At 45.7% G+C, this 27,346-nt stretch overlaps 1 protein-coding gene and 1 long non-coding RNA gene across 6 annotated transcripts in view; one reads left to right on the top strand and one right to left on the bottom strand.

Moving 5' to 3' along the window:
• Positions 1-27,346, bottom strand: part of LOC137464292 (DDB1- and CUL4-associated factor 12-like) — a 115,572-nt gene that overhangs the window by 55,103 nt on the left and 33,123 nt on the right. The window lies entirely within an intron of this gene.
• LOC137464293 (uncharacterized) lies at positions 12,650-21,143 on the top strand. Its single transcript, XR_010994157.1, has 3 exons — positions 12,650-14,212; positions 14,311-14,482; positions 20,436-21,143. It is a non-coding gene; the product is annotated as an uncharacterized lncRNA (long non-coding RNA).

Raw genomic sequence — 27,346 nt, 5'->3', positions numbered from 1 at the left:
TGCATTCTTCTTTGTGGATGGAGAGAATTGATAGACTGTTGGTTTGACCAGTGTGGTTGGAGAGGTGACAATTTCACCCTCCAATCCACTGTCACTTTTGTAATTCTATATATAGTGGAATCAGAAAATAAAGTGTTCTCTTTTGGCTCTTTTCTTCCTCTCTTTTGCATCTAACATGCTTGTGTGTGTTATTTCATGTCGTAGTGTGACAATCAACTATACAGCACCTCCCCAAAGGATGTAAAATTAGTAAAGAAACTACTCTAGTTGTGGGAGCAAAAGTGGAACCATTTAAAGTACCCATACTTGAAAATGTTGGAATTGAATCAGAAAATAAGATTTGTTTGAATTATTTGTTATTAGTACCAGAAGCAGACAATAATTTGCTAGGAAGAGATTTGATTATAGCTTTAGGAGTAAATTTAGAAGTGAACCAAGGAGAACTACAGGTACAGCTTTATACTTTAACGTCAGAAGATGAAGACAAAATTAATCTGAAGGTGTGGCAGCATAAAGGGGAAATAGGAAAGCTAAAGATTGAACCCATTAAGATAGAAATAAGTAATCCAATCATTCCCATAAGAATAAGACAATACCCTGTATCTTTGGAAGGAAGGAAGGGATTGAAGCCAATAACTGATGATCTGGTAAAACAAGAGACCTTAGAACCTTGCATGTCACCTCATAATACTCCTATATTGCCAGTAAGAAAACCTGATGGCACTTATCAGCTACTGCAGGACCTAAGGGCTGTAAATCGGTGACCCATAACAAGGTTTCCAGTAGTAGCCAACCCCAATACATTATTAAACCAAGTATCCCCAAAGAACACCCGGTATAGCGTAGTAGATTTGAAAGATGCTTTTTAGGCTTGTCCTTTGGAAGTAGGAAGTAGAGATTACTTTGCATTTGAATGGGAGAATCCAGAAACAAAACAAAGACAGCAATTTAGCTGAACTGTGCACCCTCAAAGATTTACAGCATCCCCAAATTTGTTTGGACAAGCCTTGGAGAAACTTTTACAAGCTTTTGAACTTCCAGATAGAATTAAGTTATTAGGGTATATAGACAACTTATTAATAGTAAGAGAATCCAAGCAGACTGTCTGGGAAGGAACCATTAAGTTTTTAAATTTTCTTGGAGAAAAGGGGTTGAAAGTATCAAGATCAAAACTGCAATTTGTAGAACCAGAGGTTAAGTATTTGGGGCATTGGATTAGCAAAGGGAAAAAGAAACTTGACCCAGATCAAGCATGGGGTATTATTTCATTACCCACACCAACTACAAAGAAACAAATTAGGCAGTTATTAGGACTATTGGGGTATTGTAGACAGTGGATAGAAGGATATAGTGAAAAAGCTAAGTTTTTATACAAAAAATTTGACACTAAATTCTTTAAAATGGACCCTAGATGATGAAAGATTGCTTGAACAACTGAAAGATGCCTTAATGACAGCCCCAGTTTTGAGTTTGCCTGATGTCAGTAGACCATTTCAATTATTTTTAGATGTGTCGAACCAAACCACTTATAGGGTATTGACCCAGAATTGGACAAGAAGCAAAAAAACCCAATAGGATACTTTTCTAAATTATTGGACACTGTAAGTAGGGGATAGCCGACATGTTTACAAGCTTTAGTCGCAGTAGCTTTATTAGTAGAGGAGGCTACAAAAGTCACCTATGGCGGGTCACTAATTGTGTACACTCCTCATGATGTGCGAAGAGTATTGCAGTAAAAGGAAGAAAAATGGCTCACTGATTATAGAATATTGAAATATTAAGCAATTTTGATAAATTCACAAGATTTAGAGCTTAAAATGACCAGAGCCCAAAATCCGGCCCAGTTTTTGTTTGGGGCCCCGATGAGGAAAATAGAGCATAATTGTGTAGAAGTTATTGAGCTACAGACTAAGATCAGACCTGACTTAGAAGAAGAAGAATTAAAAGATGGCATGAGACTGTTTATAGATAGATCTGCAAGAGTAGTAGAGGGAAAAAGAAAGTCTAGATATGTGACTGTAGATGGGAAAAGGATGGAAATAGTTGAATCTGGGCCACTTAGCATAGCATGGTCAGCACAGGCATGTGAACTGTACACCCTCCACAGAACATTAGAAATACTAAAAAGAAAAAAAAAAAAAGGAACTATATATACTGATTCAAAGTACGCCTATGGAGTAGTACATACCTTTGAGAAGATGTGGGAAGAAAGGGTAGACACACATCTCCCTAGTAAAAGGACCTATAACAACAAAGGAAGCAGACTGGAAAATTACCTCTCAGCCAGGAGAACTGAAGGTGAAAATAACACAAAAATCAGATGCTGGAAGATAAAATAACCTGTATTGAAAAGGATTGTAATTGCTATCCCTTTGTAAGCACTGAATGCAACTATTCTAAGGAGAGGTGGTATTGCCATTGTCGCAGGGGTTATCCTCCAAGTGGGTTGTGTCCAGAGTGCAAATACACTGAACAGATATTAACTGAATATATTTTTAAAAAGAAAATAGAGGAAGGAACATTAGAACTAGATTCTTATGAGTAGTAGATGTTGTGGAAATACGGATTATGGGGGGGGCTATCAAGTGAGGCAAATATTAAAAACATTGAGTGTCGCAAAAGTAATCGAGTCCCTTGCAGATCTGAGCCAGTCAAAGCAAAGAATTGGGAAGTATTTAAGAAACGGCATGAAATCCGAGAAAGCTCATACAGAACCCCTGAAAAATATCCTTGCTGCCCGGAAGATGGTACCCTTCGCTGCTGGAAGCACCCCGGTAGGCGAAAGAGGCAGAGATAATAAAACTGTGGGGCCTTATGGTACTGTTGAGTCTTCCACAAAATAGAATAATAGATCCCTGCTTAAAGTGCTACCAAAATGTGAAGTATGGCCGGACCATGACCCGAGTGTTTGCAGCACACACTCATATTAATGCAAGATGTTAATAGGAGGATGGGCCCCTCTAAACTACCAGTTTTGTCCCCAAAGAGAACCATTCCTTGGTCTTACCAAAGGCGGAATGTAGGGATACTCAGATAAAGGGGGAAGTACAGGATAAATTCAAAGAAGAATTAGTGAAAAACGTCACAAAGAATTTAGAGGAAATTCAAACCAAAAAAAAAGTAAGAGCAGGAAGTGACCTGTATGAAAAAATTAAGAAAAAACTCTGTGATTGGGACCTCCCCACATTAGGAAAAAAAATTTTTATTGATTTGATGCAAAATGTAGTTAAGGAATTGAATGTGACTAACTGCTAGGTTTGAGGGGGATCCCAAATGACCGAGCAATGGCCATAGAGAGGAGAAAGGATAGGACCTGATCAGTTGATATTATGGAACAAGACACATAAATCTAATGAAATTCGACCTGAGGTGTAGATATTGAGTAATGAATTACTAGGCCAAATTTGTATTTCTAGGGAAAGAAATAATTTTACTACATATGTAGGACATACCCCCTGCAAGATGATATATACCACCAACTCCAGTTTTACGACCTGGTGGCTGAAACCACCAACAGGTTATGGGTCTATGAATTGTATCATCAGAACTATTTGCTAGAAAAGTGTAACACATGCTAATCCTTTTAAGAAGGTAAAAAAATCTTAAGGGATATTGGGAAAATCTGGGGCATACGGCTGAAAATTGGAAAGCTCCAGAGAGATTATTTTGGATATGTGGTAAAAGGGCATATAATGAACTATCAAAGAGATGGAAAGGTACCCGTATAATTGGAATTATACAATCTGCATTCTTTTTGCTACCGAAGAGCAAAGGTGAATATTTAGGATGACCTCTTTATGAAACTTTGCACAGAAGAAAACGAACTGAAATAGGAGGAAAACAGACCTAAAATAATGAAGAATGGACTTCCCAACGGATCGTAGATTACGATGATCCTGCCTCCTGGGCACAGGATGGTAGCTGGGGTTATAGAACCTCTATTTATATGCTTAACCAACTTATGAGATTACAGGCCATTGTAGAAATTACTTCTAATCAAACATCAGAGGCATTGAGGCTTGTAGCTAGACAACTAACCCAGACCAGAGCAGCAGTATATCAGAATAGGCTAGCCTTAGATTATTTATTAGCTGAAGAAGGGGGGTTTTGTGGAAAATGTAATACATCTGAGTGCTGTTTAAAGATTAATGATAATGATAATTACAAATTTGGCAGGCGAAATTAAATGAGTTGCACATGTTCCAGCGCACAAATAAAACGAGTCCATCCTTACCTGGCTCCTCCGCATCTGGGATGCTGCAGCCAATGACACCATTCTGGATGGAAGTGAGGCCAGGCAACTGGGAGCGCTGTCCCGGGATGTGGTCATTGACCAGGGGATCGGGAGAACCCAAGAAACTCAGCCTCTGGCGGCAACTGCTGACAAGTGTGAGGGACAGATACCTTTGTAAAGAAGACCTCCAGGGGCACCAAGGAAAATGGAACACAATGGACCACGGTATCCGATGCCTGAGGGAATTGGCTGTGCTGGAGATAATTTTCTCAGAAGATGAGAGATTTCCCAAGAGTCCAGATTGTGTCCAGTGCACATCACAAATGTGGTTGAGACTTGCACAGCTTGGACCAGAGATGTACTCCCATTACCTGGCAACACTGCAATGGAGGGAAGGCGAGGACAGGGTGGGCGTCTTGGCCAATAAACTAAGAATTTATGAGGACACTGTCCCCACTGACCCATGTCTCGTCCATGGAAACAAGGTTGGCTGAGCAAGTCCGGCGCTTGATTGAAGAGAGCCATCAGAAACTAAAAAAGGAACTTAAGGAAGAAGTCTACCACATCTCACCGGAACAACAAGAGTCTCTGCCATTAAGAGCTGGTGTTCCCCAGCCAAGGAGAGAGGATACACTCCATGAGGTAACCTCTGTTTTTTTCTTCAGGAGCATGGAGAAGACATGAGAAAGTGGGATGGAAAACCCACCTCCTCCTTAGCAGCCCGAGTACGTGAACCAAAAAGAGGAACACCTAACACAAGAAGCTCATCTAGAGTCAATGCTGCTCCAGTCTCTCACACACAGAATTCCAGACAATATAGGAATGATGATATGACTGATCCTCTTGAAGGAACCTCAAGAATCTATTTACAGGAAGACAGCAACGTGTACCAAGACCAGGAAGAGAGGGGGCCCGCCTCTAGCCAGGTAGAGGACAGGACAATCGGATCTATTGGACTGTGTGGATTCTATGGCCTGGCACATCTGACCCACAAAAATATACAGCTTTGGTTGACACTGGTGCCCAATGTACCCTGATGCCATCAAGGTATGTAGGAGCAGAATCCATTTCTATTTCTGGGGTAACAGGAGGATCCCAACAGCTGACTGTATTGGAGGTCGAATTGAGTTTAACAGGAACGGGTGGCAGAAACACCCCATCGTGACTGGCCCAGAGGCCCCATGCATCCTTGGCATAGACTATCTCAGAAATGGATATTTCAAAGACCCAAAAGGACATTGTTGGGGTTTTGGGATAGCTGCTGTAGAGACAGAAGACATCAGAAAACTGAATACCTTACCTGGTCTCTCAGACGACCCCTCTGCTATGGAACTGCTGAGAGTTGAAGAAAAACAGGTACCAATCATCAAAGAAACAGCACACCGTTGGCAATATTGTACCAGCAGAGACTCTGTGATTCCCATCCATGAGATGATTCATAAACTAGAGAGCCAAGGGATGATCAGCAAGGCTCGTTCACCTTTCAACAGCCCTATATGGCCAGTACGTAAGTCCAGTGGAGAATGGAAACTGATGGTGGATTACCATGGCCTGAATGAGGTTACACCACCACTGAGCGCTGCTGTGGCAGGCATGTTGTAGCTTCAGTACGAGCTGGAGTCCAAGGCAGGACAGTGGTACACGACCATCAATATTGCCAATGCCTTCTCCATTCCTTTGGCAGCAGAATGCAAACCTCTGTTGCATCACGGTTTGGGGTTTTGGTTAGGGGTTCTGATATGTTAGCTAGCCATGTTCTGTGTACCCCCACGCATCCCCTGTGTTTGTTCCCCTTTCCCCCCCCCCCATGGCGGTTCACTCTGGGTCCCTGGCTGTTAAAGCCACTCCTGTGACCACTCCCCGTCCTGCCTGGAGGGTTCAGTGCCCCTCACTCCGATATCCCATCCCCTGTCCACCCCAGAGCCCGGGGTCCGCCCCGGCCAAGTCCCTGTTGGGTGCCGTGGTCCACGTCATCACCACGGCACCTGCCCCCATTGGGTGGGAGGGTCCCTGCTCTCCTCGCTCTCTCCCCGATATAATCCGGTGCCGCGGAGTGCCCGAGGCCGTGTTTCCTCACGCGCAAGCTGGGAGCGGGTCGCGGCGCCTCGGCACAGGTCCCCACGGAAATAAAGGACTTTCAGCCTTGCAAGCGTGGGAAATTTGGACGTTCCTTCACTCTTTACTGGTGTCTCTTGCTCACAGTGGCGAAAATCCGCTGGCACCCCTGCCCTGACTGCGGCACGGAGCTGAGCCCGGAAACACACGGCGATCCCGGGTCCCGGAGGGAGGCGGTGCCTGCTCTAGATGCCGGACCTGCCCGGAGACCGGGAAGACACAGAGAGAGCACTGCGGACCTCAGTTTGCCTTCACCTGGAAGAAAGTGCAGTACACCTGGAACCGACTGCCCCAGGGGTGGAAGCACAGTCCCACCATCTGGCATGGACTGATCCAGGCTGCACTGCAAATGAGCGAGGCTCCCAAACATTTACAATATATTGATGACATCATTGTATGGGGGAGCACAGCAGGGGAAGTCTTCGAAAAAGGAGAGAAGATTATCCTGATTCTGCTGAAAACTGGTTTTGCCATTAAGCGAAGCAAGGTTAAGGGACCAGCTCAAGAAATTCAGTTTCTAGGAGTCAAGTGGTAAGATGGACGTCGTCACATCCCAACAGAAGTAATCAACAAGATCACCGCTATGTCTCCATCTACCAACAAGAAAGAGACACAAGCTTTCCTAGGTGCCATAGGCTTTTGGAGAATGCACGTTCCCGAGTACAGCCAGACTGTGAGCCCTCTCTACCTGGTCACCCACAAGAAGAACGATTTCCACTGGGGCACTGAACAGCAACAAGCCTTCACCCAGATCAAGCAGGAAATCACTCATGTGGTAGCCCTTGGCCCAGTCAGGACGGGACCAGAGGTGAAGACCGTGCTCTACTCTGCAGCCGGGAACCATGGTCTGTCCTGGAGCCTTTGGCAGAAGGTTCCTGGGGAGACTCAGGGTCGACCACTGGGATTCTGGAGCTGGAGCTACAAAGGCTCTGAAGCAAACTACACTCCCACAGAGAAGGAAATCTTGGCCTCCTATGAAGGATTTCAAGCTGCCTCAGAAGTAATTGGCACTGAAATGCAGCTACTTCTGGCACGCCGGATACCAGTGCTGGTGTGGATGTTCAAAGGAAAGGTTCCTTCCACACATCATGCCTCCGACACCACATGGAGTAAATGGATTGCCCTCCTCACCCAGCGCGCCTGTATTGGAAATCTGAATCGCCCTGGGATTCTGGGACTTTTGGATTATCTTCTGAAGAAGAGGAGCAAGTGGCACGTGACGAGGAAGCCCCACCATATAATGAGCTACCGGAGACTGAAAGACAATATGCCCTTTTCACTGATGGTTCCTGCCAAATCATAGGCACTAGCCAGAAATGGAAAGCTGCAGTGTGGAGCCCCAAACGACGAGTTGCACAAGCTACTGAGGGACAAGGTGGATCGAGTCAGGTTGCAGACCTTAAAGCCGTCCAGCTGGCTTTGGACATTGCTGAACGAGAGAAGTGGCTGAGGCTCTATCTCTACACCAACTCGTGGATGGTAGCTAATGCTCTGTGGGGATGGCTGAGTCACTGGAAAAAGGCTAACTGGCAGTGCAGAGGGAAACCCATATGGGCCGCCGAGATTTGGCAGGACATTGCCACCTGAGTAGAGAGGCTGACCGTGAAGATTCGACACGTGGATATGCACATACCCAAGAGTCAGGCTAATGAAGAGCATCACAACAATGAGGAGGTGGACCGAGCTGCCAAGGTGAAAGTATCACAGGTGGATCTAGACTGGCAGCATAAGGGAGAATCATTCCTAGCTTGTTGGGCCCATGATACCTCTGGTCATCAGGGGAGAGATGCAACATACCCATGGGCCCGTGACCAAGGGGTGGACCTTACTATGGACATCATCTCACAGGTCATCCACAACTCCAAGACCTGACCCGCAATCAAACAGGCCAAGCGGGTGTAGCCTCTGTGGTACGGTAGGCGATGGTCGAAGTACAGGTATGAAGAAGCTTCGCAAATTGACTACATCACCCTTCCCCAAACCTGCCAAGGCAAGCACTACATACTGATCATAGTGGAAGCAACCACAGGATGGTTGGAAACCTACCCTGCGCCTCATGCTACTGCCCAGAACACCATCTTGGGCGTAGAAAAGCAAGTCCTGTGGAGACATGGCACCCCTGAGAGAACTGAGTCGAAAAATGGAACCCATTTCAAGAACGGCCTTATAAACACCTGGGCCAGAGAACATGGCATTGAGTGGATATATCATATCCCCTATCATGCACCAGCTGCTAGGAAAGTTGAGCAATGCAATGAACTACTTAAGACTACCCTGAAGGCACTTGGTGGAAGAACCTTCAGGAATTGGGAATTGAACTTAGCAAAAACCACCTGGATGGTCAACACCCGAGGGTCCATCAATCGAGCTGGTCCTGCCCAGTCTGAACCCTTGCACACAGTGGATGGAGACAAAGTTCCTGTGATACACATGGAAGGTATTTTAGGAAAGACTGTCTGGATTAATCCCACCTCAGGCAAAGACAAACCCATCCGTGGGATTGTTTTTGCTCAAGGACCTGGTTACACTTGGTTAGTAATGCAGAAGGATGGGGAAACCCGTTGTGTACCACAGGGAAACATAGTCTTAAGTGAGAACTATGTGTAAGGTTTCATCGTGAATGCAGATGGAAATAGAAGAAGGGGTGGGTAATGTCCCAGACTGAGAAGCAAGATGTATTCCATTTGCCATCTGTATGGCAGTTGTCTTCTGTTAAATGGGCAGTTTTCCTTATCTCTTCCACAAGCAATTCTCCATCCGGGGAGACATCTGCTGATAATGGGCTATTGAATGTCACTGCGTGACTGATAAGAACTATAACATCCCATTGTGAGATGCTCAACCCAGAGGGAGGAGCCAAGCATTCCTAACTGGATATAATCTGAGTTTTAGGGACATCAGAGGCAGCCTTTCCACTGGTTCCCAAGAGGAACAGCTGGGGTTTTCCACTGGACCTTCAGAGGAAGACTACACCCTTCTACAGGATCACTGCTCTGACAGAACCACATCTGCCATTCCAGGAGGACTGCAGCCATTCCAATATGGACTGCTACCAACACGCTGGCCAAAAGGGTTTCAGGTTGTATTCTGACTCTATCAGTGGTTTTTCTCTTGGATTATTGCATGTATTCTGTTTCTTTTCCCCTTTGTTAATAAATTGTATTTCTGACTTGGAGTGTCTCAGTGGTTTTGCTTTCAAACCAGAACAGGAGGGTTATACATTAGAGGGAAATCTTCAGTATCATGCGTATCGGGAAGTCTGTACCTCTCAAGTGCCTCAGTCAATGGGGAAAGAGAGAAGGGAAATGCGGCCAGGAAATTAGGATAAAAAGGAGGCTGCATCCTCCAAAAATTTGAGAGACTCCAGGGGAATGCCCTATGGCCTCTCCCTTTATTCAAATAAAGTAAAAGGACTCCTCTGTCTCCTTTTTGGACATAAACCTCTGATGTTTGTGGATTAAGTTTCCTGACAAACTGGGAGCTCGTCCGGGATATCTACACCGTCTGGGGGTGGTGGGCAGTGAGCAGAGCTGAAGACGCGCCTCACCCAGCTTGGGTGATCAGCTCCCCTTGGTGGCGGCTGGCTCCGGGTGATTGATTGGGTTCCCAAGACTGCCCAGAAGACAGATGAGTGGTGGACCAGGGGGTCCGTGAAGAGTCCACAGGGAAGGACCAGTGAAAATCTCACTGGTGAGTAATAAGGGATCTTCGGGGTGCAAACCTGGGAGGGCACCCATGGAGGGTAGCACAGGTAAAACAAGGCACCCATGGAGGGTTGCAGGGGCAAAGCTGGTAAGGGGCCCTGGCAAAAGGGATGACGATCCCATAATGCCCCCAGAGAGTCCCTTGGGGAGAATGCTGAGGTCTTGGAACAGATTATGCATTCACCCAGTGGTAACTATGGAGATCATGGTAAAATATTGTTATTTTGTGTGGCCAGAGTATGAGTTGCCAAAGGGGCTTATATGGCCACCTTATGGAACAGGTAGGATTCATTTGTGTCAAATATTGTGGAGGTATTTAGAGGAGAATTGAAAGGGATGGATTGAAAGGGAATGTGGATTGCTATGGATTAGACAAGCAACAGGAGAAATCTATGTATTAATAAAAATGGGAGAAGAGGAAAAAGGGGAGGAAGAGGAAAATGGTGAGGATTGGGATGTTTTTTAGCACCTTCCCCTGTCTTGTCCTGCAGTGTTGCCAGCTGACCCAGGGCCAGCTGCAGGTCCCCTGTATCCTCAACTCCCGGTGCAAGAGGAGCAGGGAAATGCTGTTCCTATGGCCCCACCTGAGAATAATGATGGTGTGAGGGGAGGGGAACTGCATATCATATCTCCCTCTAGAACTAGAAGAGGAACTCAATTTAGGACATCAGAAGCCCCCCAGACCCAAGAGACAGGGATACACCAGATGCCACTCCGCCAAGTTCCTTTAGGGGGTCAAGGGGGAGGGTTTAGATTTGTAATTGTACCACTTACTACCCAGGATATAAAAGGGTTGAAAAAATAATTGCCCCCATATTTGGATGATCCCATAGGGGTGGGGGAAAAGATAGAGGAATATTTGGGAAATGCGGATTATACATGGAAGGATTGGGATTTTCTTTTGGGGATTTTGTTGGGATCATCAGAGAAATGTATGATTTTGCAGAAAGCTTGGCAGCTGTGGGAGGATGAACATCCACAGGCAGCGGGGGGGGGGGGGGGGGGCGGACCTAATGTACCTACAGTAGATGATGCCATCCCTGAGGCCGACCCCCAGTGGGACCCAAAAAACCAGGCCAGTCTAGCTCGCCTCCGCGATTACCGTCCTTATTTGATTAGGGCAATTAAATCAGCCGCTCCCAGAACTAACAACATAGTTAAGGCTATGTCGTTAGAACAGAAGAAACATGAAATCCCTTCTCATTTGTGGCAAGCACATTTCTCTCTCTCTCAGGATTTTTATAAAGGTGCACAGAGAGAAGTGAAAGAGAAAACAATTTCTATTTCTGCTCCTTGTTTTTCTCTTGTGGAATGTGTTTGGAGAATTGTTTACCTAGAGCGAATGCCTGGTTGGAACACGGTGGATTGTTTGGGCCTGATGGCCAATCAGATCCACCTGTGTCTGGGCTCTGGAGAACAGGGTCACGAGTTGTGAGGGAGTTAGATATGATAGTTAGAGAGAGTAGCATGTAGTTTTTAGTATCCTCTTTTATATAGTATATTAATGTATCATAGCATAATTATAATAAAGAAATCATTCAGCCTTCTGAAATAAGTCAGACATCATCATACTTCCCATTGGGTTCGCCGACATCTACAAGAAGTGGTGACGCCGAACGTTGAATTAAGAACCAGGACCTGGATCGGTCCACAACCGTGATTTTACACGGGAAAGGAGGTGAACCCTCTTGAAAAGGCATGTCCGACGTCCCTGTGAGGGATAGGGGAAGTAAGACGCCGTGGGAACCCTCTCTATAGGACCAGGTGCAGCCCCGAGCAGTTGCTGTAACCGGACACCTCTGCCTGCCTTTGAAAAGGTACTGATTTTTGATTATAATACTGCCCTGACCTGGGGTGGACTTTAACTTTGGGAAGAAATGTCTGAAGATATAGATACTGGTTTGTATTGTGTACATGGCCGTATATTTGCCGTCTGGAGAGATTTGGCTAAGGTCTATGGAATTTATATCCCTGAGGATGATTTATTGGAGTTTCTTGAATATGCAGACACTCATGTTTTTTTCAGGGATCTGGGTTTTTCCCTGAATCCATGTCAGGGTCTGTCCGAAAATCCCTCATGTTTGCCTCACGACTGTCTCCAAGGACTGAGACCCTAGACCCTGAAAGCAGCTCTAGCCTGGCTGAGGTGGAAAGTCTGCCAAGCCTTAAGGACTGGTATGCAACGCCATGGGAACTCAGTGCGAAAACAATGGACTGGTCATGGTGGACTGAGTCCTAATCAGTTCGTCCTGTACCTTCGGTCCTGTACTCTTGGTCCTACACTGGCGTGACGGCTACAACTGGTTCCCAAAACAATGAGTCCACACCCACCATGTAGCCAGGAGAGCTGCTGCTTTGGCCAGATGCCACCCTCTTTGAGGAACCTTATAAAAGACTCAAGGAGTTTTGAGGACTTTGTCCGGACCCCACCTGGAGAAGACAGCCTATGAGCATCTCGTCAAGCTCCGAGGGCCTCGTCTCTTCAGACTGGTAGCTATAATCCCCTTCCCCTCTTTCTCTATCTTTCACTCTATCTCTTTATTTCTCTCCCACTATCGCAGTTGTTGGCACTAAATAAAAGTGCATTTTTGTTTAAGCAAAGTGTTGTGTCCCCTGCTGTGTCTTTTGTGCTTTGAGATCTCCAAAAAGAACCTATCAGGGACCCTGCATGCATTTGCGGACCCTGACAATCCAGAAGCTTGGAGATCCCTGTATTTCCTCATCAGGCAAAGCGTCATGCGTGATCTCTGAGCGTTTCTATACATGAGAGTTTATTTCGAGCTTCTTCCGATAGTCCAAAAATGGACCCCTTTTTCGATAGTCCAGTCTTTGCGGCAGGTGCCCCCCCCCGCGAAAGGGGGGGGGGGGGGGGCAGAGCCTTTGTCCGTGGCTCAGAAGTTTTCTTATGCTTCGGCGCAGAGGGAGGTTTTTTCACCGCCTCCTCCACCTCCTGCTCCAGCAGCGTGTGAGCCCCCGCTCCTCCCCTCGGAGGGGGCGGGCCCGCTCCCGACCCCGGCGGACGCGGAGACACCGCCTCCCTTGCCGGTCCGCCCGCCCTCAGCCGTGCCTCCTCCTCCTCCTGCCCATTCGGAGCTGGGAGACACACCCGCCGCTGAGAGCCAGCCTGAAGCCACTTCGGTTGGGGCGGAGACGCCGCCCGCGCCGGCTTCCGCGCCGGCCCCGCTCGCCGCCCCCGCCCCTGCGTCGGAGTCGGCGGCCGCGCCTCCTGCAGGGACAGCGGCGCCTCCGGCACCGCCCGTCATCGCTCCCGCGGCGGCGGCCGCGCACCCTGCACCAGCAGCCGGTCCTCCCGCGCTGGAAGCCAGCCCCCCGGCGCCGCAGCCGGCGATTGAGCCATCGGCAGCCGAGGCCGAGGACCTCCCCGCGCCGGCTCCGCCGCCGACATCAGCTCTGACGCCCGCGCCGGCCCCGCTGGTCCCGGCTGCCCCGTCGCCTCCGGCGGCTTTCGCCGGGTCCCCAGGCGCTGCCACCAGCAACAGCAGCGAGCAGCAGCAGCCTGGGGCCGCGCTGGAGCGGACCCCGCCGCCTCCAATCAGCCCGGGGTCCCCTCCCGGCCTTTTCCCTGGTGCTGGCGCTCCTCGGCCGCTCTTTGCAGCTGCCGCTGAAACATGGGGTTAGAACTAGAAGATATTAATCATAGAAATTAGAAGGTATTGAATAGTAATAGGCATATAAAATAATGGATATTGCTTAGGGCCACATCCTTAGGTTACGTGAGAATATACCGTATCCTGGCCTATGGGAAAGGAAGAGACTACGTGCAGAGCAGCAAGGAGAGACCTGATAAGGAGGAAGAATGTATATGAAAAACAGGATACAGGGTGTAAAGACAACTGAAAAATGGGGCTCCTTATGTTCTGGAAACAGATGGATCCTGACCCCTGGCTTGGACCGTGGCCAAGGAATCAATGGGCATGTGCAAAGCAGTGGGGTCGAAAAGTCAGCCTGAAGAAGACCATTCTTACTTCATCCCTTTTACGACCCCCGAAGCCTGGGACGACCACCAGAGACAGCTGCGCAGGCGCAGAGGACCGACAAGCTGATTAACATACAGAGTGGAGAGGGAGGGGAGCCAGGAAATGACCCATGAAGAAACTTAATGCATATGTAACACTCCAGGGGATAAAAGAACACGTGTGTAAGCAAGGGGCATGCATGTATTTGGGGAAATGTCCCACATGCGTCTGGCCAAATAAACATACCTACTTTAAAACTCACTCTGTCTTTGAGTTTTAGAGTCTGGCTCCGCGTGTCAATTGGCGACCACGAAGGGACTTCTCTGCCAGCCGTGGGACCGGCTCGGGGGTGGACTTCCTAAGGCACGCCCCAGGATTTCTCTGGAGGAACTCCGCTTCTCGTGTCGCTTACTGCGGGGCCAGAGAACGACCTCCTAACCAGCGGAGAAATGGTATGTATCTTTTAAAAGGGGGGGGGGGGCCCGTAGTGACCACTGGTAAGCCGATCAGAGACATCTGACCGCACAGAGCATGGTCTTGGTTTGGTTTGGACTTGCAAGTAACCGGTAGCTGAAAGGGCAGCTATCGGTAAGGGCCGCTGACTGACGGAAAAGCAGCAGGGGAGGATTCACTGAATCCTTGGTGTATGGTTGCTGTCTGGGTGTGTGGTGTGTGTGTGTGAGTTTTGTCCGTCTAGGTGTCTGTGAGTTTTGTCTGCTATGTGTGTATGGGTTTTGCACTGTCCAGGTGTGTGTGAGTTCTGTCTGTTTATGTGTGTGAGTTTTGTTGCTGTCTGGGCGTATGTGTGAGTTTTAAAGGTTTTGTGTGAAGTAACTCGTGTTTGGGAAACTGTGGCATATTTCTGATGCTTGCGTCAAAAGTTATAATTGTGGCACCTTTGTGTGGACTCTTTGAACTCCTTGCGTCGTTTTTGGATATTGCATTTTGTTTGAAGCACTACTGGTGCTGTTTGTTTTGATGCTTTTGCTGTGAGTATTAGGTTTGCTTAATGCTGTTTAAGGTTTTGTTGTGAGTATTTTGTGTAAAGTATTTCGTTGTGAGGCCTGCTCTGATAAATGTTGTTCTCAGCTACTGCTATTTGATGTTTTTGCTGTGAGTATTGTTTTTAGGGTTTGTTTAGTGTACTTTACTAGCCGTGGCAGGACAGCTGGAGGGGATCCTTTCCCCCAGTGGTTTTGGATTTGAACCTTAGGACCCTCTGTTTTGACAAGGGCAATATCTAGAGTGGGAGCTGGTTGAGTGCAGGACCTGCAGGGAGTGGTGGTATTGCCCATCATGTATGAGACACGGTTACTGTGCTCAATATAAGCTGCAGAGTCAGGAGAATCCAGAGCTAGAAATTTTAAAGGGTGTTTTGTTTTTTTAGGATCTATTTAATTCCAGAGATCTGGAGCTAGGAGAAAGGGATTAGGAAAAGACTGTGCAAGAGTGTGAGAAAGATCTGGATAAAAGCCATAAGATAAGAAAATAGTGGGATTGGGAGAGAGCAGAGAAATTCCCAAGGCAAGCCCTCTGGGCTGCATTTTAGCTAACTGGAAGAAGATTGCAGGCTCGGGGGGTGTCGAGTCCAAACGCACCCTGGTAAAATACTGTAGCCAGTGGTGGCCTTTGTATCGTCTGGAAAACGGAGCCAGATGGCCCCCGACTGGGAGCCTAGATTATGATACCTTATTGGAACTAATGCTATTTCTTAGACGTGAGGGTAAGTGGACTGAAGTTTCATATGCAGATATGTTTTTCTCCCTCCGAAATCACCCTGAATGGCAGAGGGATTGTGGGATCAGGGCCCCTTCTGACCCCCTGGTATTAGCCCTAGAAAGGGAAGGCAAAGCTAATAGGAAGCAGCCGAAACGATGTTGTAGCACCTGCTCAATAAACCAGCGTTGCACACATCGTGATAAGGTCTATCAAGAAGAAACACAAAAGCAGGAGTTGTTGGATTTATTTGTGTCACCCCCTGAGGAGCAAAGGGGACTAAGGGGAGGAACAGGTTCAGCCCCCTTGGAGGAGAGACAGGCTGGACCGTCTGCTCCCCCACCCACCTCTGAGTTACAGACTATATCGTATCCACCATTGCCTGAGAGTGATAGTGATGAGAGTGCAGGCAGTCCCATAGCATCTCAGACTAGAAAACAAACAAAGGAAATCATACAAGCCCCCTTTAAGGGAAACAATAGGACCTGAGAAGAAAAGGGTGTTGATAAAAGTCCCCTTCTCTACAATTGATTTAGAAGGTTGGGAAAGAGTTGCCAAAAACTATAGAAGTGACCCAATAGGAACAGCTAAAAGGTTAAGATACATGATTAAGCAGCATAACCCAGACTGGTCAGATATTCAGTTATTGTTGGATGCATTGACAGACACAGAAAGACAGCTAGTTTTAAAAGCAGCAGGAGACTTCGCAGAAGACTTTTGCAAAGCAAAAGAAGAGGATGTTAAGGACTTCTTTCCCCTCCAAGACCCAAAATGGGACCCAAATGATGAGGGGCAAATTAAAAAGTTACGTCACTACCAAGAATGGATAGCAAAGGGGGTGGAGCGGGCCATCCCCAAGACTATAAATTGGTCAGCTTTATATGCAATTAAACAGAACCCCTCTGAAAGTCCTTCTGAGTTTTTGGATCGCTTGAGAGACACAATGCGTCGTTATACATCATTAGATCCTGAATCAGAGATAGGGATACAGCAGCTAGCAAATTTATTTTTAGGGCAATCTAGTCAAGATATCAGGAGGAAACTTCAGAGACTCCAGGGGGGAGAGGAAAGGAAGTTGGAGGTCTTGCTAGAAGAAGCATGGAGGGTTTTCAGCAATCGAGAAGAAGGATATAGGCAAGGAATGAGAAAATTAATGGCTGTAGTAAAAGAAGAAAATAAAGGAGGGCAGAGACAAAGACCACCTAGGCAAGGACCACCCTGGTTGGGTAAAAATCAGTGTGCAAATTGCAAAAGACTTGGACACTGGAAAAACGAGTGCCCTGAATGAAAGGAAATGGGAAAGGGAACCAGGGAAGGGAGGTGGTGGTTGCTCACACAGAAAGTAATTGAAGGGGACCGGGGGACCTTACCCCAGGAGATCTGCTGGTTATAAAAATGAAACTGGGGGAGGAAGGGAAAGAGGTGGAATTCATGGTGGATACAGGAGCAACATTTTCAGTTTTAAACAAAGCTCTGGTGCCAGTAGGGAATGATTATGTCAGGGTCAGGGGAGCAACTGGCCAACCTGAGATAGCATATTTTTGCAAGCCACTCAAATACAAATATGGAAAACAGTGGGGCATCCATAAATTCGTATACATGCCCAATTCCCCAGAATCTCTCCTAGGGAGAGACTTATTGGAGAAACTGGAGGCAACTATTTCATTTAAAAATGGGGAAGTTATTCTGGAGGTGAATGAACAAAAATATGTAGAAGTGCTGAGCTTAATACTGACAACCATTAAGGCTAAAGAAGAAATTAGTGAAGAGATTCTGAATCAAGTCTTCCCGGGAGTATGGGCCTCCAATGTACCAGGGAGGGCAAAAAATGCACCACCAATACAAATCAGGCTCAAGGAAGGAAAACAACCAGTTAGAATTAAGCAGTATCCCTTGAGGAGAGAAGATAGAGAAGAAATTAGCCCGATAATTGAAAATTTCTTACAGCTGGGGTTATTGAAAGAATGCCAGTCCGATTTTAACACTCCTATCCTGCCTGTCCGCAAACCTGATGGGACATACCGGATCGTGCAGGATTTACGGGCTGTTAACAAGATCACTGAGGATCTCTACCCTGTGGTAGCCAACCCCTACACCTTGTTGACATGTTTAACACCAGAACTAACTTGGTTCACTGTTTTAGATTTGAAGGATGCTTTCTTTTGCCTCCCTCTCCATGAAACCAGCCAGAAAATTTTTGCATTTGAATGGCAAAATCCCAAAAGTGGACGCAAAACTCAGCTCACATGGACAGTTTTACCACAAGGCTTCAAAAACTCGCCCACCCTGTTTGGAGAACAACTCGCAAAGGATTTGGAATCCTGGGAAGCCCCACCAGGAGAAGGCAAAATGTTGCAGTATGTAGATGACATCCTCATAGCCACCCCCACAGAAGAAGGGTGCGTGGCTTGGACGGTGAGCCTTTTAAACTTTTTGGGGCTCCAGGGATATAGGGTGTCAAAGAAAAAGGCTCAGGTGGCAAAACAGAAGGTGATCTACCTGGGGTATGAAATCAGTGCTGGACAACGGACTTTGGGGAAAGAACGCATAGAATCAATATGCCAAACCCCAAAACCTCAGACGATAAAGGAACTGAGAACATTCCTGGGTATGACAGGATGGTGCAGACTATGGATATACAACTACGGATTGCTCGTGAAACCTCTGTATTCACTCACTGCAAATGGAAGCAGAGACCTTCAGTGGACAAAAGAAACCACACAGGCCTTTGGTCAGCTGAAAAAGGCCCTCATGTCAGCTCCAGCTCTAGGACTTCCAGATGTGAGTAAACCATTCTTTCTCTTCTCTCATGAGAAACAGGGAATTGCCCTGGGAATACTGGCACAGGACCTGGGCCCATACAGAATGGCAGTTGCTTACCTTTCTAAACAGCTAGATGCAGCAGTGAAAGGATGGCCAGGTTGCCTCAGAGCTGTAGCCGCAGTTGTACTGAACATTCAAGAAGCCCGTAAGTTCACCCTGGGCCAGAAGATGACTGTGCTAGTGTCTCATACAGTATCCTCAGTCCTAGAAACCAAGGGTGGCCACTGGCTCTCCCCACAACGATTTCTGAAATACCAAGCTATCATGGTAGAACAAGATGATGTTGAGATAGTGGTAACTAACATTGTCAACCCAGCTTCCTTTCTCAGTAGGAACCAAGGAGAACCAATTCATCACGATTGCCTGGAGACCATCGAAGCCACTTATTCCAGCCGCTCAGACCTGAAGGACACCCCTCTGGATGACGCGGAAACCTGGTTCACTGATGGAAGCAGCTACGTCATCAATGGAAAGCGACATGCTGGGTATGCAGTTACCACATCAAGGGATCTAATCGAATCAGGACCATTACCAGCAGGTACCTCTGCACAAAAGGCAGAAATAATTGCCCTGACTCGGGCATTAGAGTTATCAAAGGGAAAAAGAATAAACATTTATACAGATTCAAGATATGCATTTGGAGTGGTGCATGCCCATGAGGCTATCTGGAAAGAAAGAGGACTATTAAACTCACAGGGAAAGAACATTAAACATGCGCAAGAGATACTACAACTATTGGAAGCAGTCCAACTGCCTGAAAAGGTGGCAATCATGCACATTAAAGCACATCAAAAAGGAAACTCAGAATTGGAGGAGGGAAACGAGCTGGCGGACAGAGGGGCAAAAGAAGCAGCAAAAGGTGAGGTAACAGTGAAGGGACCCTTAATTCCTGATGGCCAAATCTCCTTAGAAGATAAGCCAGTGTATGATAAGAAGGACAGAAAGCTAATTGAAGATGAAAAGGGAACGTATAACCAGGAGGGATGGGCTGTTACAGCAGAAAAGAAACTAGTTATCCCCTTCCATTTATTATGGTCATTAGTAAAAGAGGAACATCAGAAAACACACTGGGGAATTGATGCCCTGCATAACTACTTGACTGGAAAAATCATTGCTAGGAACTTATATGCCACTGTCACTCAGGTAGCCAGGCAGTGTGAACTTTGCCTCCAGACTAACCCTAAGAATACCCCTAAACCAAAACTTGGCCAAATTGGAAAGGGCCATAGACCTGGTCAGCAGTGGCAAATTGATTTTTCAGAATTGCCAAGAAAAGGGGGGTATCGATATTTGTTGGTACTAACAGATACCTTTTCAGGATGGCCAGAGGCTTTCCCCACCAGGACTGCAAAAGCTCGGGAGGTAACAAAGGTGCTGTTACAAGAAATAATGCCACGCTTTGGAGTTCCAGCCACAATATCCTCAGACAGGGGACCTCATTTTATTTCTAAAATAGTACAACAGGTCAGTCAGCTTCTGGGCATAGATTGGGAACTTCACACACCATATCGCCCCCAGTCAAGTGGCCAAGTTGAAAAACTGAATCATTTGATTAAGCAACAAATTGTGAGACTAGGGCAAGAAGTTAATTTGCCTTGGCCCCAGTCTCTCCCACTAGCATTGTTGCGACTCCGAACTAAGCCCAGAACCAAAACAAAGCTGAGCCCCTTTGAAATGCTCTATGGGAGACCATATGGTGTACAGAAAGGAATATCCACCCAAATTGGGGAAGAAAGGCTGGCTGTTTACATGGTGGCCTTAGGTAAGCAGCTTAGAGAAATTGAAAAACACGTGGCTGGAACTCAGAGCAGAGGGCTAGATGGACCAGTGCATGACATACAGCCTGGGGATTATGTGTATGTCAAGTCTCTTACAGAAAAGACCTTGGAGCCGCAGTGGGAAGGACCGTTCCAAGTGCTTCTCACCACTTTCACTGCGATTAAGATCCAAGAGCAGAACTCCTGGATTCACCACTCTTGAGTAAAGAAAGCTCCTGAGGCCCCTTGGAAAGTAACATCGGGTGATAATGAACTGAAACTAAAATTCACTCGAACAAAATGAGTATATTGTGGTCGGGGGTGTTTAGCAATTTAGGTTGCAAAGGTCTAATCAGGAGAATTGTTTTGTTAGCAACCCTAATCACAATCCTAGAACTAAAACCCACCTCTAGCCAGAGTAATGCTGAATGGCCTTGGTCCCAAGCCTTTACTTGTTACACTGGATCCATGGGAAAATACTCTGACATAAAAAGTCTGAATCTATCAACTGTAGTCATGCACAGAAACCAAGCATACGAAAGACAAGAGTGGCAGAGACAAAGAATATGGTCACTTCAAGGAACCATAGGAGAAGAAATTAGGATAGGGTGTCGGATGATCAATGGAACCGATCATAGGAGAGCAACCCAAATTAGTGTTTTAACATCTCCCATGGACGGAAACTGGGAGGTTTGTAGTCGTTCAAGTGAAATAGACTGTTGGTGTAACTTTACATTAATACAGACTGTTGAGGTAGTTTGTCTCTGGGCCCAGGATACCATTGGGCTCTCCTTCAAGTTTAAATTAAATGCCACAACTGAGCCCATGACCCCAGCCCAAACCCAAATCACGCCTCTTGGGCCTGGACCTGAAATTTACAAAATCGGCCCATATGTAATAAGAAATACAGGCCAACAGCAGTTATTGTTTAACCCAGAATGGTCTCTTAAGCGTGTTGAATTACTAATGCAAACTAACATCTCTGAAATTCAACCAGCCTGCTCTCCCTTTTTAGAAACATCCTTTGAGGGTTGGATGACCTGGCTGCAGAAACAAGCATATACTGGAGGCAGAATGCAAAGAGATCTGACTGGAATATTAGGGACAGGGCTGGGAGTCCTAAACGGAATTGATTCTGAAATATTAATGAACAAATTAGCCACTGCAACAAGTGATTTAACTAAATTAAAACAACCTTTACAGTCATCTTTGTTAGCATTGGGAACCAGTCAGTGGCAGGTCTCGAGAATACTGCCAAAGTTGAAAAAGGCAGAGGACCAAGACCATGGGTCAATCATAGATGCACTTGCTGTGGTTCAGGATAATGTGTCTCTGGCCTTTAGCTGTATACAGGCACAATTATGGTTGCAATCAACAGCTGCCTCAATTATAAGGGAAGGAAGCGAAGGAGCCTTTCCAATTGAGATTCGAAAGGCCGTGTGGGACAGTGCTATGGATTTTGAGAAGAAATTTCAGTCTTGGTGGACTTTGGTAAACTTTACCTATGACTCGACTGACAACGTAGTTACTGCCTTTGTGCTCACCATACGCAATGCCATAGTTTATGTTATTCATCCTATTATAGCACTGGGACTGAATCATGAGCAGTCAGTGCTCTACCCTTCAGAGCACAGGGCACGGGCACGGAGAGTGGGTGAAAAATGGCAAACTGTGAATCTAGAATCTTGCGTTACCCAGGAACAACAGGGGTTCATTTGTGAGAGTAACACAATCGATGCTCAAGATATATGTCTTGATACTGAACAAGGTGTTTGTCACTTTGAGATTCATCCGGATACGAGTCAAAGGACTGTACTTGTATATATTGGTCAAGGTTGCGTATGTTTGAGAACTGCGTGTACTTTTATAGAAATAGATAAGGGTAATGTAACTTTGCTCGGTAAGAATTATCTTAACTTTTGTATTTGTAACTTTGTTAGGATTTCAGGGTGTGACTTTCTGTATTTGGCACCAGTTGTGTCTCATCAGCTAATTAATGCCAACAATAAGATGTACCACAGGTTGTCACCCACGCCTATTGGAATGGACCTCACTTTAGTTAGACAATTAATCAAACATCAGGACCTTGTCAAAATTCTAAAGAATATTCAAAAAAACTGGGGAGAAAACCTTAATTACTGTCCATCATGACATAAAAGAAATAAACAAGGTTCTGCAAAGAGTGAAACAGGATGCAAGTCACAGTTGGTGGGATTCACTTTTTGGATGGTCGCCCACTGCAACTGGAATCCTAAATACATTATGTCACCCCATTATTGTTTTACTAATATTAGTAGGTATAAGTTTAACACTATCCTTTGTGATACTCATTTGGAATTGCAAATTGTTACAACGAATAACAATACTAACCTCTTTATCCCAGATACATGGTAAAGCATTGGGAGACACATATCGTAGAGATTGGAGCTTGTACTAAGTAAAAGAATTTACTATTTTGCTGAAAAGGGGGGACTGAAACATGGGGTTAGAACTAGAAGATATTAATCATAGAAATTAGAAGGTATTGAATAGTAATAGGCATATAAAATAATGGATATTGCTTAGGGCCACATCCTTAGGTTACGTGAGAATATACCGTATCCTGGCCTATGGGAAAGGAAGAGACTACGTGCAGAGCAGCAAGGAGAGACCTGATAAGGAGGAAGAATGTATATGAAAAACAGGATACAGGGTGTAAAGACAACTGAAAAATGGGGCTCCTTATGTTCTGGAAACAGATGGATCCTGACCCCTGGCTTGGACCGTGGCCAAGGAATCAATGGGCATGTGCAAAGCAGTGGGGTCGAAAAGTCAGCCTGAAGAAGACCATTCTTACTTCATCCCTTTTACGACCCCCGAAGCCTGGGACGACCACCAGAGACAGCTGCGCAGGCGCAGAGGACCGACAAGCTGATTAACATACAGAGCGGAGAGGGAGGGGAGCCAGGAAATGACCCATGAAGAAACTTAATGCATATGTAACACTCCAGGGGATAAAAGAACACGTGTGTAAGCAAGGGGCATGCATGTATTTGGGGAAATGTCCCACATGCGTCCGGCCGAATAAACATACCTACTTTAAAACTCACTCTGTCTTTGAGTTTTAGAGTCTGGCTCCGCGTGTCACCGCGAAAGTGGAAGTTATGAAGTTTAGTGCCTTTCTGGGGAACAGAGTTTTTCTTGGTCCAATTCTTGCTTGGGTGGGGGATTCCCGCGGTAGCTCGAGGCCCCTCGTCCCTCCCGCTCCCGTTTGGGGGGCAGGGGGGATGAGTTCTGGGAATGCTGCCGCTGGTCTTGTGCCCGGAGAGCGTGGGGGTGCTGCTGCCAGGGGTCAGAGAGCTGCGTGCCAGCCCAGCCATGCCAGCCCAGCCGTGCCGCAAGTCCTGAGAATCAACATTTCTCTGGGGAAAACACCTCTGCTGAGCCCTGGGGCAGTTCTTGTGTCATGCTCTCCTCGCCGGGCCGGGCTGGGGCCCATTGGTCCAGCCCCCCAGGCGGAGGGCCCCGCGCCCCCCACGGCCGGGTTTGGGATCTTGGCTCCACCCGCATGGACCGGGGCCACCACCTGCGCAGGGTCTTAAAGCCTGCTACTTGCTGGGCATTCTGATCCCAAGAGTTCGGAAAAAAAAAAGAAAATCATTGAAGTTAGATTTAAGATTAATTAAATAGAGGTGGTTGACAAGACATGAGAACAAGAAAAAAGTGGTCGATTTAAGCGTTTTGGCCATGGCATTTCAGAGATTTTTCAGGTTTTTTTCTTTTTAATTTGGTGATGGGTTTTTGCACAAGAAAGGTATGTTTGCATGGTTGATGATCAGCCCAGAGTTGGTTTTATCGGTTGTTGAAGTCTCTGGGATGACATTCAGTGTTTTGGTGTTTGATAATTATATGATGTCGCATTTGGTTTTTCTTTATGGGTTTTTTAGTGGTTATTTGGACTTTCTTCAGTTGTTTTGTTTCAGGATTCAGCAGTTCTCTGTTTCAGCAATGAGAAGGACTTTTGAGGATGCCAAGATAAATGTTTCCAGACAATGGACACCTTCTCTTGAGAATCAGCTGTTTGAACTTTGAGCATTCTTTTCCTTGTTGTTTGGGTTTTTGTATTGTAAGCTTTGTTTTAGAGATTTGATAGATGGTTGGCAGGTAAAGGATCTCTGAACATTCCACATCAGTATTTGATTTGGCTTTTGATTGATAGCTAGCAAATTGGTAAGGGGACCTCTTGAGATGTGTTTGCTCTCTTTTGCAGGGTCCTGCAGAAGACTTGCAGATGCAGTTGTTTTTTTTTTTAATTTTTTCTAAATTTATACTAAAACGGTGATATGTGGCAAGCACATTTCTCTCTCTCTCAGGATTTTTATAAAGGTGCATAGAGAGAAGTGAAAGAGAAAACAATTTCTATTCCTGCTCCTTGTTTTTCTCTTGTGGAATGTGTTTGGAGAATTGTTTACCTAGAGCAAATGCCTGGTTGGAACACGGTGGATTGTTTGGGCCTGATGGCCAATCAGATCCACCTGTGTCTGGACTCTGGAGAACAGGGTCACGAGTTGTGCGGGAGTTAGATATGATAGTTAGAGAGAGTAGCATGTAGTTTTTAGTATCCTCTTTTATATAGTATATTAATGTATCATAGCATAATTATAATAAATCATTCCTCCTTCTGAAATAAGTCAGACATCATCATACTTCCCATTGGGTTTGCCGACATCTACAACACTCATTGGTTGGAAAGGATTAGGGATGCCTTGTGAAAGCATGAGGGAATGGATCCTGAGGGGCCAGCCTTTGACACATTGCTGAAGGTACAATTTGTTACTAAGGCCTGGCCTGATATAAGGAAAAGAGTACAGAAATATGAAGAGTGGCAAAATAAGCCTCTGTAGGAATTGGTTAGAAAAACACAGCAGATATATGTAAGAAGAGATGAGGAAAAGGTTAAAGCTAAGGCAAAGATGACGGCAGAATTTTTGCAGCCCTGGAGAAATAAACCACAGGGTCCAAGGGGTCCCCCGGGACACAGGGGACGGGGTCGGCCACAAAGAAGTGGCAGATGCATTCCCTCCTCGGCCGGGGAAAGCCAACCCAAACAGCGGTTGGGGAGAAACCAGTGCGCCATCTGCCGGGCAGAAGAGCATTGGAAAAGGGAGCTGGACCCTCAGGAGGAGGAGGAAGTCCAGAGGATAATGGAAATGGATTGTTAGGGCTGTCAAGGGCTCCCTTTATATCAAGGACCCACCACTCTGGTGCCCTTAATAGCTGTTAAGGTGGGTCCGGATCAAGAGGAGGTGTGTTTTCTGGTAGACACAGGTGCCTCTCGATTCACCTTGAATTTTATACCTAAGGGGGGGGGGGAAATTGTCAAAAAGATCATTGGTTATTCAAGGAGTGAGTGGTAAGGATGAACGAGTGCATTTTATTCAACCCCTTTTAATAGATGTGGGAGACAGGTTTGAAATGCATTAATTCCTGTTTGTTCCTGTGAAAAATGCATATTAAATGATTGGCTCTTTGCAAATATTAAATTGAATACTACATGTGTTATGTTGGAAAGTTATTTTTAGTACTGTATTAATCCTTTTTTTAAGTAGTGTGTTAAATATAGTTTTAGGTTATAATATAATGTTAAAATAGAAACTATGCGATGTAAGATATTTTTTAAACTAGCTCAAGAAAGGGATGAGATAATCAAGAAATTCTTTGCACAGAGATAACAGCAAAAAGACACCTAAAGAGTTACTGCTTCCTTATCGGAAAAGACAAACATCCTTCCACCTCCTCTCCACCTTTAAGGAGCCACCAGGATTAAGGGGAAGAAGTTGACAATAACCAGAGAACACCCTTTGTTTGAAAAGAATTTATGCATAATGTGTGAGATATATGAATATGCAACAGGCTATGGCTTTTAAGGGTTATTCCTTTGTTCGCGGACATGCTTGCTTGAGCAAAGCATCCGGGTGTCCGTAATTCTTTGTTTTTTATTGTCCTTTATTGTCCTAACTCTGATTGTCCAAATTCTTATTACTCTATTTTTATAACCATTTTATTACTATTAAACTTTAAAAATTTTAAAACAAGTGATTGACCTTTTTCACAGCTCCTAATTGTGATTGTAATTTACTGGGAAGGGATTTGATGGCTAAAGTGGGAAAGCAAATTAGTATTGTAAAAAATGACACAGAGTCCAACATGGTGATATCTTTGTGCAAAATGTCTGAGAAGGCTTATGCTGAAATAAATCCGGAAGTGTGGGCAGGCCCAGGGAAATATGGAAAACTAGACATATAGCCTCTCCAAATTACTTTGAAACAACCAGGACAAGTGGTGTCTAAAAAGCAATACCCTCTTTCAAGGGAGGGAAAGAAGGGGTTACAGCCTGTCATTGAGTCCCTGCTAAAGGCAGGTCTCTTGGAGCCATGTATGTCTCCCTATAACACCCCTATCCTGCTGGTCAAGAATCCAGATGGAACCTACAGAATGGTGCAGGACTTAAGAATAATAAATGAAATTGTCAAACCAAGGCATCCCACAGTTCCAGATCCCTATACCATCCTGAATCAGATCCTTTCTTCACATCAGTATTATTCAGTACTGGATTTGAAGGATGCTTTCTGGGGGTGTCCAATTACAGAAGATAGTAAACAGTATTTTGCCTTTGAGTGAAAATAGGAAAAAGGAGGAAAAATGGTAAAGCAACAGTTGACATGGGCAGTTCTTCTGCAGGGATATACTGAGTCGCCGGTTTTGTTTGGGCAAACTTTGCAGAAAATATTAAGAAAGTTTACTCCACCTTCAGGAGTTAGGTTGTTGCAGTATGTGGATGATTTGCTTTTATCAGGGAAACATGAAAAGGTGGTTGAGGATGGTACTGTAAATCTGCTTAATTTTCTTGCTAAAAAAGGACTTAGAGTGTCCGAAAAGAAGGCACAGTTGGTAGAGAAAAAGGTCAAATATTTGGGACACATTCTGACTGGAGGGTTATGGTGTATTGATCCAGACAGAATACAAAGGATTTTACAAGTA

The sequence above is a fragment of the Anomalospiza imberbis genome, chromosome W, assembly GCF_031753505.1.
Source record: "Anomalospiza imberbis isolate Cuckoo-Finch-1a 21T00152 chromosome W, ASM3175350v1, whole genome shotgun sequence".
NCBI lineage: Eukaryota > Metazoa > Chordata > Aves > Passeriformes > Viduidae > Anomalospiza > Anomalospiza imberbis.
Note: the sequence above shows the minus strand (reverse complement) of the source record. Positions and strands in the feature narration are given on the sequence as shown.